Source organism: Protopterus annectens, chromosome 13.part0, assembly GCF_019279795.1.
Source record: "Protopterus annectens isolate FY-2018-M chromosome 13.part0, PAN1.0, whole genome shotgun sequence".
Lineage (NCBI taxonomy): Eukaryota > Metazoa > Chordata > Ceratodontiformes > Protopteridae > Protopterus > Protopterus annectens.
Genome location: NC_056747.1, coordinates 852,865,610 through 852,879,773, shown reverse-complemented (window position 1 = coordinate 852,879,773; position 14,164 = coordinate 852,865,610).

The following is a 14,164-nucleotide window of genomic DNA, read 5'->3' as shown; positions in this document are numbered from 1 at the left end:
TTAAAGAATTACCAGCATTGAAAGCCTTTTCGTTGTTGCCATGCAAAGAATATTTACATGACTAGATAATGTATAAGCCTTGGGTATTGAAATGCATATGACAGTATTTGTAATAAAAGGACAGGATTACAGTATTTTCAAAAGCTCATTACATTTTATTGGAGACCAGTGTCTTATAGCAGTGTCTGTGTGTTGGTACACTTGTAGTTGGGTGGCTTTAATGGTATATGGTAAATAAGCATTGCTACCTTACTTAAAAGCCAAGCCCTGCAACAACTATCTCCACACTGAAGTCAAAACACAATAGCTCTGGTGGGTAAATGTACTCTGTAATAATCAAAAAAGGCAAATGTTTGAAATAACTACAGCTTATGTGCAAACACAATAGGTAGTGATGAAACAATGCTCTGCTAAAATGCTTTAATGCTCCACATTGCTGAGCTGCAGATCAGTTTATCACTGGCTACCAGGATTTCACCCACTTCAGATCAAGCACGGTGCCGTTCAGTGCAACCTTCCCAGAACTAATTCAAGTCTGGCCAGAATTATTTGGTGTGTGTATAAGAGGGAGGTAGCATACCCCTCAGCTGTCCAGATTTTTGCCCCATATTCCTCCTAAAAGGATTGAAGTTGCTAAATGAGATTTCAGTTTTAGATGTCATGTCATTTAGAAAAATGCATACTAACACAAATCCTGCTACTCTTGCAATTTTCTAAGTTTCTGAGAGCCATATTTATAGTCTGTCCCTATTTATTTTAGGCTTTGTCAAGATTTCTTGCACTAAGGTTGAGGTCTTGAGGGGTGTGGTATGTTTGTGAGAGAGAAAGTGAAATGCCCAAGCTAGAGTTAGCAGGTAGAATTTTCAAGTGCATTTTCAAGGAACTGTGAGTTTTAAGGCAAGCTAAGTTCACTGCTGCTCATGCCAAGTCTGTTTACTATGTGCAACTGTTTTGTTTAGCAATTGGTATCTCTATTGTGGTATAAAGCTTTAAAGCTATGTTAGTAGCACCACAAGTAGAATACTTGCATCTTAATGTAAAGGCTTGAGGTTCTATTCCTACAGCATATACATTTGTATGCTGCAGTCCTCAGGATGTCCTCCTTTGGATGAGATGCCTAATAACTATGAACCTGTTTTTCAGCTTGTCATCCATTTTCTATTGCAATATACCAGCTTACCATTTTTTTAATTTAACATAGGCAATTTATTCTTTGATGGCAGCAGGCACTGAATTTGTAGATGAAACACTGAAATATACAGTTTTCTAGCAACATCTTCATTAGTTTCAGATATCTTTAATGTGGAATTATTCAGATTACTTTTACTTCGGCAGAGACACTCAAAACAAGTGTTGCTGTATAATACAAGATATAGAATTCAATTATATATTATAATTAATACAATCAGGTAAATCAAATAACTTTTGCATGACCCTAACGTTGTGCAAGGAACCTATTGCTTGAAAACAGTTCAAAGGTAAATAACCTGCCACTGGCCAGATGCATTTTCTTTGAATGTGGGTTTCAATGCTGTTTCATTGACTGAGTTTCAAAAGTAGAAACTCTAATGCCAAGTCTGTTTTCATTGTAAGACTATTGCTTTGTTTAGGTTTAGTAAAAGTCTCGGTGTTTGGGCTATAATGTTTGAAATAAAAGTTGTAAATTAAATCCAACTGCCTGTAATCATTGTAGAACTAAAGCATAAAACAGTATGCACACATTTAAACAGTGTCTACAGTAAATGGGGAGAAATAGCCAAGTAATGGGACACTGGAATGGCGGTGTGGGCGGGGCTTGGGGTGGGTGGTCTTGGGCGGGGCTGTGTTGGAAGGGGGCGGGGTGAGCTATGTGGGTGGGGCTCTGGGTTTGCACCCCCCTGCAAAAAATCCTGCGGGCTCCCTTGTTTGTCATTTATCCCTTCAGTTAGAGGGAATCTAAACAAAGCCCTTACTGAGTTAAGGCTTTTGCTAACAAATTTGACCTGAAATTAGTATATAAGGATAGTAAGAGTATGGATGAAAATGTGTTGAAATGCTCTAGCACTTTTGTTCCTCATAGATCACCGAATGCTACAGCTTTTTTAAAGCTGTGTGAGAATGATATATATGATTTATTTTTTAAGGACTGTAATAAGAAGAATTTTAAATATTTTAATATTAAAGAATTTGAAACAGAAGCTTTGATGAAATTAAGTTTAAGAGATGATATTATAGTTAAGCAAGCTGACAAAGGAGGTAAAGTTGTTATTATGAATGCAAAACATTATAATGAAATGATGTATAATTTATTGTTGGAAGACAAGACGTTTAAGAAGATCAGTAAGTATGTATATAATAACATTGTATATAATGTTAAAACCTTCTTATATGAATTGTTAATGGAAATGAGCATCACCCCAGAGTTATATACTTATCTTTATGTGGCCCTTCCAGTTTGTCCTTTTATCTATGGCTTACCCAAAATACATAAATATGTTACCCAGCCTCCGATGAGGCCCATAGTGTCTGGTTTCCAGTGGGTAACTATAGCTATCTCAAAATATATAGAAAATATTTTACACCCTTTATTGGTTCATAGTAAGAGCTATATTAAAGACTTGAATCATATGTTATATGACTTACACTGTTTTCTACGAACCACTGCATCTTTTAATTTTATTATGGCCACACTTGATATTAAGTCATTATTTATGGTCATTCCCAATGATATAGGTGTTAAATATGTTAGATAATTTCTGTGTAAATATAGTGGGTTTCCCACACATAAGCTAGAACTTATTTGTAGAATATTTGAAGTGGCTTTAAACAACAATGTATTTTTATTTAACAATGAATATTATCATCAAATACAGGCAGTAGCTATGGGGACCTCCGTAGCCAATAACTATGCTAATTTAGTTTTGGCTCGATGGGAAGAAGGTCATATCTACAATGAAGATTTATTAAGAGGTGTGTTTCAGAACAATACGATCATGTTCTATAAATGATTTGTGGATAATGTTTTTTCCTGTGGGCAGGGGAAATAGCAGAGTTATAGGAGTTTGCTATGTATCTTGGTCATACTACAGATTTCCTCAAATTTGAGTTAAAATATGCTTGTAATAAGATAGATTTTCTGGATATAAGCCTTCTATGTATAGAAAATCAAGTAGATACAACAATTCATAAAAAAAATGTACAAGCCACGAAATATGTCCACGCAGACAGTATGTACCCCAGATATATTCATAGGGATGTAGTAAATAGTCCATTCCTAAGAGCCAGTAGGCTCAATACTTCTGATATAAATTTTGATAAAGAAATGGAGGATATGGCTAGAGATTTTATTCAGAGAGGAAATTATGGCAAAATGGTAGAAAATAGTATGAAAACAGTTATCTCATTGCGCTATACTATTAGTAAACCTTACTTATTAAGGAATAAGTATGAATATAATTGCAAGAGGGATGATGACATAAAAAAAAAAAGAAAAGATGGACTTTAGGTTATTTGACTAAATAGCAGTAGAAAAATGAGAGCCAGCAGACTGTAGCATAAACCATTTATTAACTCAAAAGCATAAAAAAGAGACAAAACAGACTAGTTTCGGCTATAAAAATTACAAAGCCTTCTTCAGTGCAGTAGAGACATATTCACTTGTTCTCCTTTTTATAGGTTACCACTAAATGAGGCTCCAACTTAGTGAATTAATTACTCAAGTAACCATACCAATTAAAGGTATTCATTAAGCCCTGGTGAAAGCAGTGCCCCCAGTCTGATGATCCATTTCTTCTCTTTGTTATTTATTTAATATCTGATGCCAACCTGATTTATTTGTTCTCTTTCCAATAATTCTGTCTATCACAGTAAAAGTGAAGGATGCATTCTTAGGATGCATCCCAGTGTGTTTGTATAAAGCATTCATGAGCTTCTTGTGCCTGATGTCACTTAAATGTTCAGATATTCTGAATTTTAAAGGCCCAGACATTTGTCCCACATAAAATGCAGATCAGGTGCAGTTAACCAAATATATCACCCAGTCAGTCTGACAGTTTGCAAAAAAGAAAATATCAAATACTTGCCCAGTATTTTTGCTGCTTAACTGGCATGTCTTCATCACCCTTCTGCAGTGAGTGCAATGGCCACAGGGAAAACATCCCTTGAGTTGGTCCCCTACAAGACTGGTTTGTATAGAGCCACTTTTACTTCTCCAACCATGTTTATAACGATTTAAGAATGAGCCCACATTTTTGCCTCTCCTGAAAGAGAAATGACATCTGTCATCCAGAAACTCACACACTTTGGTATCTGCCAAAAGTATGTTCCAATGTCTACGGACACTATTGAGTAGGACATCAGTGTTCCTTCCATACATAGTGACCAGTCAGGTGGTTGAATCTTTATTCATAGTCTTGTCCCTATACGTTAAGAGATCCTGCCTGTCATGATAACCCACCCAATGTCTGGCCTGAAAGATGTTCCACATTTTGTAGCCTCTATTCCGGAATCTAGTGGTAGGGTCTTTTTGATATACCTGATAAGTAGCATCACTTGAACATATACATTTCATATGCAAAAATTATGATTTTGGGATGTTTCTGTATATATGTGGAGGGTGAAAGCTGGTAGCATGGAGAAGGAAGTTATATTGGGGGTATTTGCAATACACTTCTGATGTTAGGGTATGATCATTGTTCCTAACAACTAAGACATCCAAAAAAGTGATCCTATTGATATTGTAGGTAACAGTAAAGTGTATGTTCCATTTGTTGTCATTTAAGTATCCAACAAACTCTGTAAGATAATCAGGGTCTGATCTCCATACTAACCATCAGTCATCCAAGTATCTCCTCCAAATATCAATCTCATCTAGATAAATATTATGTGAGTTGCCATAGATGAGCTGTTCCACCATGTGGGCCATGAATAAGTCAGCATATATGTTAAGAAATGAGGCTCCCATACCAATGCCTTGTATTTGTAAGTAGCATTTGTTCTGATAATAGAACATGTTCTTGGTAAGAACGTGTTTGGCTAAGCAAAGTAGAAAATTGTTGAAACCTGGTTGGTACAACTCTGACTTGTATAACCAGTATTCTAATGCTTCCAGGCCCGCTCAGTGAGGAATGTTGATGTACAATGCAGAAACATCAAGGGTGCAGAGCAACCACCCTGGCTCAAGCTGCATCTCTGAGATAACTTTAAGGAATTTCATAGTGTCTTGTATATGGGCCCTAACCCATTTCATAAGTGGTTTAAGATACTGCATCAGAAACTGGGATAATGGTTCCGTGATGGGGCCCCTACCTGAAACTATAGGTCTACCAGGTGGATTTTCCAGATTCTTGTGTATTTTGGGTAGAAAATATATGTATTGGCTAGAAGGGTTGGGCACCGTGAGGTGATGTAATGTGTTGTCCATAATAATTCCCTCGTTCTTGGCTGATGCCAAAAACTGGTTGATTTGTTTCTTGAAGCCAGGAGTTGGGTCCAATGTCATATGAGTATAGTAACGACTATCAGTTAACTGTCTCATAGCTTCTGTGTTGTATTGGGTCCAATCCTTTACCACCACTGCCCCACCCTTATCTGCAGACAGTATTGCCAAATCATGGTTAGTTTCAAGTTCATGGATAGCATCCATTTCGATCTTTGAGAGGTTGTTTGATTTGGCACGGAACTCCCTAAAGTTAAAGTGCAGATTTTTGAGAATGCAATTCTGAAACATTAACACGTTATGATGCATGGGTGGCATAAAATTAGATTTGGGGTATCTGAATCCATCCTGCAATTCAGGATTAGGTGCTGTTTGAAAAAATAATCTCAGGTTAAGTAGTCTACAAAATGTGGTAATATCTTGTGCAAAAATAGCTTCAGACACATAAAAGCCAGGTATAAAATTTAGACCTTTATTCAAAATTTAACTTGGGTGGGTGACAAAGGAGTGGATGAAATGTTCAATACATTATTATGTTCTATTTCTGTATCATCAGTTTCAACAGTCCTTTCATATTGTCCACTTTTGTGATGTTTCCTGCCCCCCCTTGCCTGCCTCTAAAGGGATCGGTGTATTGCTTTGTTTAGAGGCTGGAGAATCTGGGGCATGCTGTACATCAGGCTCTAAACCTGATGAAGATTCCTCACCAGAAGTATCATAACTGGATGAGGAAGAGTTTGTTAGAGTGGACCTAGGTCTTTTCCTTTTGGCCATCTTTCTGTGTGTTTGCTCGAACCTGACGTGCCTATTGCTGGAAAAAGAATGCCTACCCTCATAATCAGTTAGATCCCTATAAAAAGTTTTCATTTTTCTGTTTTTGAATTGCTCCTCCAGGGTTAGCAGATCCTGACTAAGTTTCCTAAGACAGGTGTTACAAGTTTCCAGTCCTTCAAATTTCTGAATGTTCGCACACATTTGTGTGATTTCTAATATATCTTTATCAACTGTTCTCTCGTAATGAGAGGCTAAGATTTCCACAAAGCTCATGGAGGCTCTTTGTTGAGCCACAGCCCATTGTTCGGCAAGGGTGGTATCGATATTTGGAATCAGCGGCTGTATGCATACCCTCAACCCCTGTGGTGAAATGCCCTTAGTTAAATATGCCTTGAAAAGCTTTGAATACCATACGTTAGTCTGAAGGGACCTCATACTCTTATTTAGTTTGAGAAACTGTGCTTCACATGTATTTTCTAGGATCAAATCCTCTGGCCCATTTTGATTGACTGTATTGCCAAGGCCAAAAATGGCCACATCATCCCTATCCGAGGATAAACCCCTGTAGCAGGTTAGTAAGATCCACTGGTGGTTGATAATCAGCACAAAATAAATGCTATTTGTCCCCTATTCTAACACCAGGTGTCGGAAATATGAGTGCCCCAATTGGGGTGATCAGAAAGCCTACATTTGATCCAATAGTCAGGATAAAGTCATACACTGTTATTTTATCATATAAAATCAAAGAGGCAACCCTTGCAGAAATGCTATGTTCATGTATCGATCCAATATGAAATGATCGAGTGTGGACAATATTAGCCCCTGCTCCTCAATATAGTTATTCAAGCAGTGCTAAGTTTCAACACTCAGTTGACAGAACTACACAGATTGATAACTCTACAGTTATAAAGTGTGCATATAAAGAGACTTAGGACAATATTAGCCCCTGCTGTTGAGTCAGTCTGAAAGTCAGTGACCTTTATTCCTAAGCAGTGCTAAGCTCATAGTCCATATATCCATAATCTCCACCATATTCAAAATCATGAACTATAATAGCCTTTGCCATTCATAAGTAATAGTTGCCATCCAAAAGAAATCCAGCCATGGATCAAGAAAGGCTGATAATAATGGTTATATAACCAACAACCAAATGTTAAATAGGTATTAATAATCAAATAAATTTCACCCCACCAATATGAATGTACTTCCTGCCAAGGCTTTTTGGCCCTCGGTATAGCTCGTTTGTGGTAAGGAAAAAAAATCCTTATTTGTGTTATATGATATTTGGAGACAAGGTCCCAAGGTGGGTCAAAATTCAATGGGGGAATCCAGTTATAGTATATATATATATATTATATATATATATATATATATATAGAGAGAGAGAGAGAGATTATATATAGATTTTACCAAAATGATGTACAAATGTAATATTGGGTGTAGACTCATAGACATCAACTTTAAAAATTAATGATGATATAAAGTGCACAGAACAAAGTATAAACCATTAATACAGGTTCACTAATCCACAGTCCCAAAGGCCAATAATGTTGAGGTCATAAAATAATATGTATGAATCATAAATATTGCTAAGAATATGTTATGAATCCTGTCATGAACAGTTCACTATTGCTTGTTATATAAGCATTATAGTCCTGTCACACATATATTCATACAATAACAATTGTCCCCGCAGCTGTTTAGAATATTCATCATATAAACTAGTACAATCAATTTTAGTGCATATGATAAGAAAAAAATGTTCCCAGAAAACAAATTATATACTGTATATAGCTCAAAAGCAGGTTTATAAAAAAAGTTCATAATTTACTAAATGTCCATAGCTGAAAATATCAATGATGAAAGAAATTGCATATATCAGCTGCACAAAACAAGTTTAAAGTTCTTAAAAGTCTAAACCCAATATAGTGTTCACAAAAGTGTTCTACTTATTCACCCATTAATAATTCATAAATTAGGTCCCCAATCACAAAAGATAAGATGGGCTGGATTCATTAACAGCTACTCAGAACACTACTAATACAATAGTGTGCTGTTCAGCATGTATTAAACGGCTTTACACACTGTATGTAGCAGTAAAACAAAAGAAAATGCAGAATTTGCTAATGACAGTATAAAGAGCTGAAGTACATGTTAATTAACCAATCCAACATGGCGGAGTTCATATTCAGGAAGCTATAAAGCAATCATGTACACTCAGTGCAGCCGTTTGCCCTGAACACCAAAACTCTTTAGAACAGAGGCACAATTACACTTAGGAAAAACAATGTTAGGGATTGCTGCTGCTTCCATTATGCTGTTTGTGCAACAGGTGTTAAATCAGGCTGCTGCCATTGCTGTTGCTGCTGTCAGACCTCAGAGAAAAAGAAGAAAAGTGTTAGACCCCATTTGACTTATCATGGACTGCATGACACAGACATTGCTAAGCAATACAGGATTGACAGGGAAACACTGGAGGAACTATGCAACCTGTACTGGTCTGCCTCCGCCCATGGGAAATCGTAGAGAACCCATCCCAGTGGAAACGAAGGTATCTGTAGCATTATGTATACTAGCTACTAGTAATTTCCAGACACCCATAGAGGATACGTTATGGGCATCACAGGTGTCAGCCTCTAGATTATTGCATCAATTTTTAAATGCAATGTTAAACATGCAAGGGACTACATCTGTTTCCCATGGACTTCACAGAAGATAACAATAACCATGCAGGGATTCTATGCAGTAGCATACTTCCCTGAAGTGCTTGGGGTCATAGATTACACACACATAGAAATAAAAGCCCCACCTGGTGATCAGAGAAGAAGGTACATCAACAGAAAAGGTTACCACTCTGTAAACTGTCCGGTTATGTGTAATGCCCAAGTGATCATCTACAATGTCCATGCTGGTAACCCATGCAGTTTCCATGACTCACACATATGGCACACCTGTGAGCTGTACAACAAGTTTGCTAGGGGTGACATTGCTAATGCTAGGGGTGCCCTCAAGGGCAGCTAATGGGGATGCAGGTTATGCACTGATGCCCTGGTTCATGATACCCTTGAGAAATCCACATAACATCACTCAGCAAGGAAACAGCGAGGCCCATGCTTACCCAAGGAATATCATAGAACATGTACCTGGATTGCTCAAATCAAGTTTTTGGCATCTAGACAGATCGGGAGATGCACTACAGTATGACCCAGGCACCTCTGCTGAAAGAATTATGGTCTGTGCCATGTTACACAATATGATTGTCAGGAAACATCTTCAACAAGGATAGCAATGGGCATGAATACAGTTTCAAGGTCCACAGGTAAGGCCAATAGTAACAGCAGATACAGATAAGAAGTCTGAGGGAGAATCACCGGCTGCAGATAGTGCTGGCAGATGGAGGTATGCATACTATGCCCTGGCTCTGGCTGAGAGGCAAAGGACAGCACACACAATCACAACCTAGGTCAAAGCCATAATGAAAGAGAGGACTACACCCTTTGGTATGTACCTAACCAGGCATATCCAACAAATGGAACATCCACAGAGGTTCCTCACTAAAAGAATACAGGGCATAAGTAATATGTCCTATGCAGACTGTCTCAAGGCCCTATCCCTGTATTCTGTCTCTTACAGGCTTTTGAGGAGAGATCTATGCCTGGAATGCAGGGCATTGTCATACTCCACTCTTATGGACCTCCTGCATATCCACAAAACAAATAGTAGCAGAATTACCCATTCTAAAGACTTAAACCTTGCCTATGATATAAATAGGACCTGCTGGAGAGATATGTATGTATCCCAGATACTACCCTATCAATGGAAAAGGCTGCCCATCCATATGATGCATAATTCCTCCCTAACCCAATTCAAGTGCAACTTGGACAACTGGATGGGAAACCAGAAATTCATCCCTGGTTTGGCACCTAGGTCTAATGCAAACAGGTAACCTTTAAATGATTCATCTCCCAGGCCAATGCTTACACTTATTAAGGGTATCAGAACTTATCAAAGATTTGGGATGCATGGCTAGGCTTAAAAACACCCTTGTGCTCGTTAGTCTAGTAAACACCTATGAACTTATGAACCTACACATGCATTGTTTGCAGTCTTTCTTTAATATTGTGTGAGTATGTAGGCATCCTAACTGCTGCCAATATTCCACTCATCCACTCATCCAGACATTTACTGGCAAATGAGAAAGGACAACTTTCAGAACTTAATTCTGTTGCACTTTCAATGTGACTTTGAAACAATGTTACTATCTGAGTACATCTAAATACTTGTACTCCTCGCTAATACATGTCATTGTCTGTAGCAAAGATGGGAAATGATCTTACATGATTGTTCTTAATACCATGGTTTGATGGTTCACATCTGTAGAGGCTACTGTTGCAAGATAAAAAAGATGAGGAAACATCAGAACTTACATATAAAGTACTTGTTTCAAAATGTGTCTTTTCTTTTCTTGATCATTTGCGTGCTGTTTGGCATTGGACTCAGCTGACTGTCAGCAGTCAGTAGCAGTGAACAGCAGTTCTCTTCTCACGATAAAAACTGAAATGGAGAGAATGGTGCTAAAGTTATGTGTTGAGGAGTCCAAGATTATGTGGCATGCCTCATGTGGCATTACATCCATAGGCAGATACAGGGGGATTATACTGGCTCTAGTTGTCTCCAGTTTAACTGGTGGTTCATGCACTGGGGAACAATAAGATGTGTAAGCAGGACCTCCTAAGCAGATGGGAGGCTGAATTTAGTACTGTGAACACCCCTCAGATATAAGTATACTGACCCATAACCTGTTTATGTGTCATTAACTATCTAGCCAGCCTATGCAATTACTAATTCTGCTTTCATACATATTTTTTTTCCTTTTATATTGTACAGCTGGACAGGAAATATCTGCAAACCATGAGGTGCACTAGGAGAGATTAACTGTGTGTGAGTTCAAGACTCAGAAGTAGCAATTTTTTTTATTATAAGATAGTATTTCTAAAATATTAATAGCAATATGTCAGGAACAATTCACATATGGTAACTGCAATTATTGCATTTGAATGCATATATATCCCATCAATCATAGAGAAATAAAGGCTGCATTTTCTTATATCCGAACCATGAGATTTGTCTATTTTATGACACATTAATACCTTCACACCATATATGGATGTGGCAGAAGTGCATAATAGTAAAGTATCAAAATTGTTAATGTATTGCCAAAAAACTGTTTTGAATGGATAAATTAATATGAAATGCCATGGATCTAATTATCTATTTTTTCTCCCCCACCTTATCTCTCTGTCTCCCCTTTATTTATTTATTTTTGGAGAGGTTATAATTTATTAACATTCTGCTACTTGCATAGCTTGCTGTTGACAACAAAATGCCAAACAGCTCAGAGAGGCAGATCGACCACTGTGGCTCAGCCTGCCATACCTCCACAAATGACAATACAGACACCCAGCACTTTGGGTTCACAACCTGTCAGCATTCCTACTTGCTCAACCTGCATCAGGTAGCTCTGCTCTGGCTGCCAGTATAATGATACCCTCCAGGAGCAGTACCAATGGAGGTGTTGATTTGTCACCCAGTAGGAGCTGACAGGGCTGGTGAAGGATATCATGGACAGAGGCCTCAGTGCATGTATTGGCAGGGTTGAAAAGGTCCTGCGTGGAATTGCAAAAACAATGTTACATCTGCACTGACCCAGGCGGCTAATGCATGAGACAGTGATGACAGTTCTGAGAGTGAGGTTTAGATTCTCACTGTTATTAAGCTGGATGTGGGTGCACCTCCAATGTCATGTACCTGTCTACTGTACCCAGTCATGGTGTCCCCCAAACTTTTGTCTCCATCACCATCCCTGTCTTGTATGTCCTGTATGTCTACGTATGCTTTATAACCTGCTCTGCCTACCTGACCTTCTCATTCCTAAGCACTTTCCACAGCATTCCTCTTTCTCTTACACAAAACAAACAAACAAAAAATAAATATATATATATATATATATATATATATATATATATATATATATATATTATATGCCCCTTACATAGCTCTCTACTCTGCAAGGCTGAGTGATGGTGAACGCTGTTTAAATTTTTATTTCAAAAGCTGAAGATTTCAGTTTCACCACAGTGGCACAGTAACTTTTACACAAATGTGTTTAAATCCACTGTGCTGTTGGAATACAGAGTAAAAGTAGATGAAAGACAATACTGCGACTCAGTTACTGATTTTGCAATATTTTATGTGTACCCGTTGGCTACATATTGTTATGACCCACCATTATCCTACTTGCGTCGTAAGCTACTTTGTCCCTATCTCCATCTCACTCTGTCAATGATTTTCTCCCTTCTATATCATTATTCTTCCATCTCTGCATTTGCACAGTGTATTGCACTGGGCAACAAATGCAACTAAGTCTAAATGGAAGTACACAGCTTATGGCAATATCTGTCAATTTTTGCCTTCGGCCATGTTACTATTTTTGCTCTTCGTGCCACTGTGCTTAGCTTTGTTTACTCAGTTTAATATACTTTTCAACAAGCTGAAAAGTTGGATGTACAGATTACATTAGTCAAGAAATAAATGAAGATGAATGCATACTTTCTTGTTTTCTGAAATCTGCTGTTGCATGTGAACTTTCTGAAGTGTGACTTCCTACATGATGGGCTTAGATAATACTCAGGTATAACTTATTTTCTTGCAATGCTCTAAAGTGTCAAATCTAGATGGATGAAAAATTGTTTTAGACTGTTTTGCATGACCCCCATGGCTATAAATGTTGGTAACACCTTTCCTTAACACACTACTATTCTGATGTCATACTAATGTGCCTGCTCCCTTTTGTAAAGTCTATTATGTACAGATCTGCCAAAATAATTATGCCGATAAATTAAAAAGTAACACAACACAAATATGTGCAGAAAGGAAACATGCACTAATGTGTTATTATATCTGTATTGATTCCTGTCACCAGCTGTCCAACTCTTCCCGCCAATACTGTGTCATCCAATAAACCTCTTTCATTCAAAACTGTTTCTATAAGCCATGTTTCCACCAGCAATAACATGTTTTGTCCTTTGTGTATTTCATAATACACCCATAGCATTCATATAATGATTTACTAAATGCAAATGGCATGACAAATGTATGAATCACAACACCTGACACATGACCACAACACATGTTATTTCTGTATTCTATCATATTCACATACTGTTGTATGTGCATAATGCTTCTTTGCATATAAATCAGCACAGAGCAACATGAACTACTGCTAATTTCCATTCTAAGGTCAACACTTCAAGATATGATACCACATGCACTAATACTTTGCCAACAGCAGCACAACTCAGCTTGGCAGTGCTGTGCTCCTGACATAGAGTTAAAGAAAAAAAGAAAAAGAAATAATTATTTGTTTGGGTTGCACAACATTTGTATGTCTGTAGGAATTTTGTCAACAGCTTATCTTGATTTCAGAGTGATACTGACTCAGTTAATTGGTTAATATATGTCTGCTCTCCAGTGGTTCCAGTTGCAACTGTGTTACACATTTGGTTAACCTACTCACATATAATCATTCACTGTTATTCTGCAGTGCACTATTCTATGTAGGAGTTGTCTGTTTGTCTTAGTGCAAGCATGAGACAAGAAACGTGTGAATAATTATGGAATGTAATGGCAGGAAGGTTTGACTGATAATCCAATGATTTCAAACTGTGAATTTCTTTGGCATCCCCTACTGTGACACAGCTACATGTCTCTCACAGTAATAAAATGTACATGAAGGGCATTATCAAATCTTAGTAGAGAAGTATGTAATTACATGGGAGAATCACAGTGCTGTTACATTATCTTGTGCACACATATGCATTTCTTTGAAAACCTGTGATGCACAGTACCATCTTTTACAAACAGAGGACTTTCAGGAAGTACAAATGCACTTTTTCACATACTTAACTTTAGACT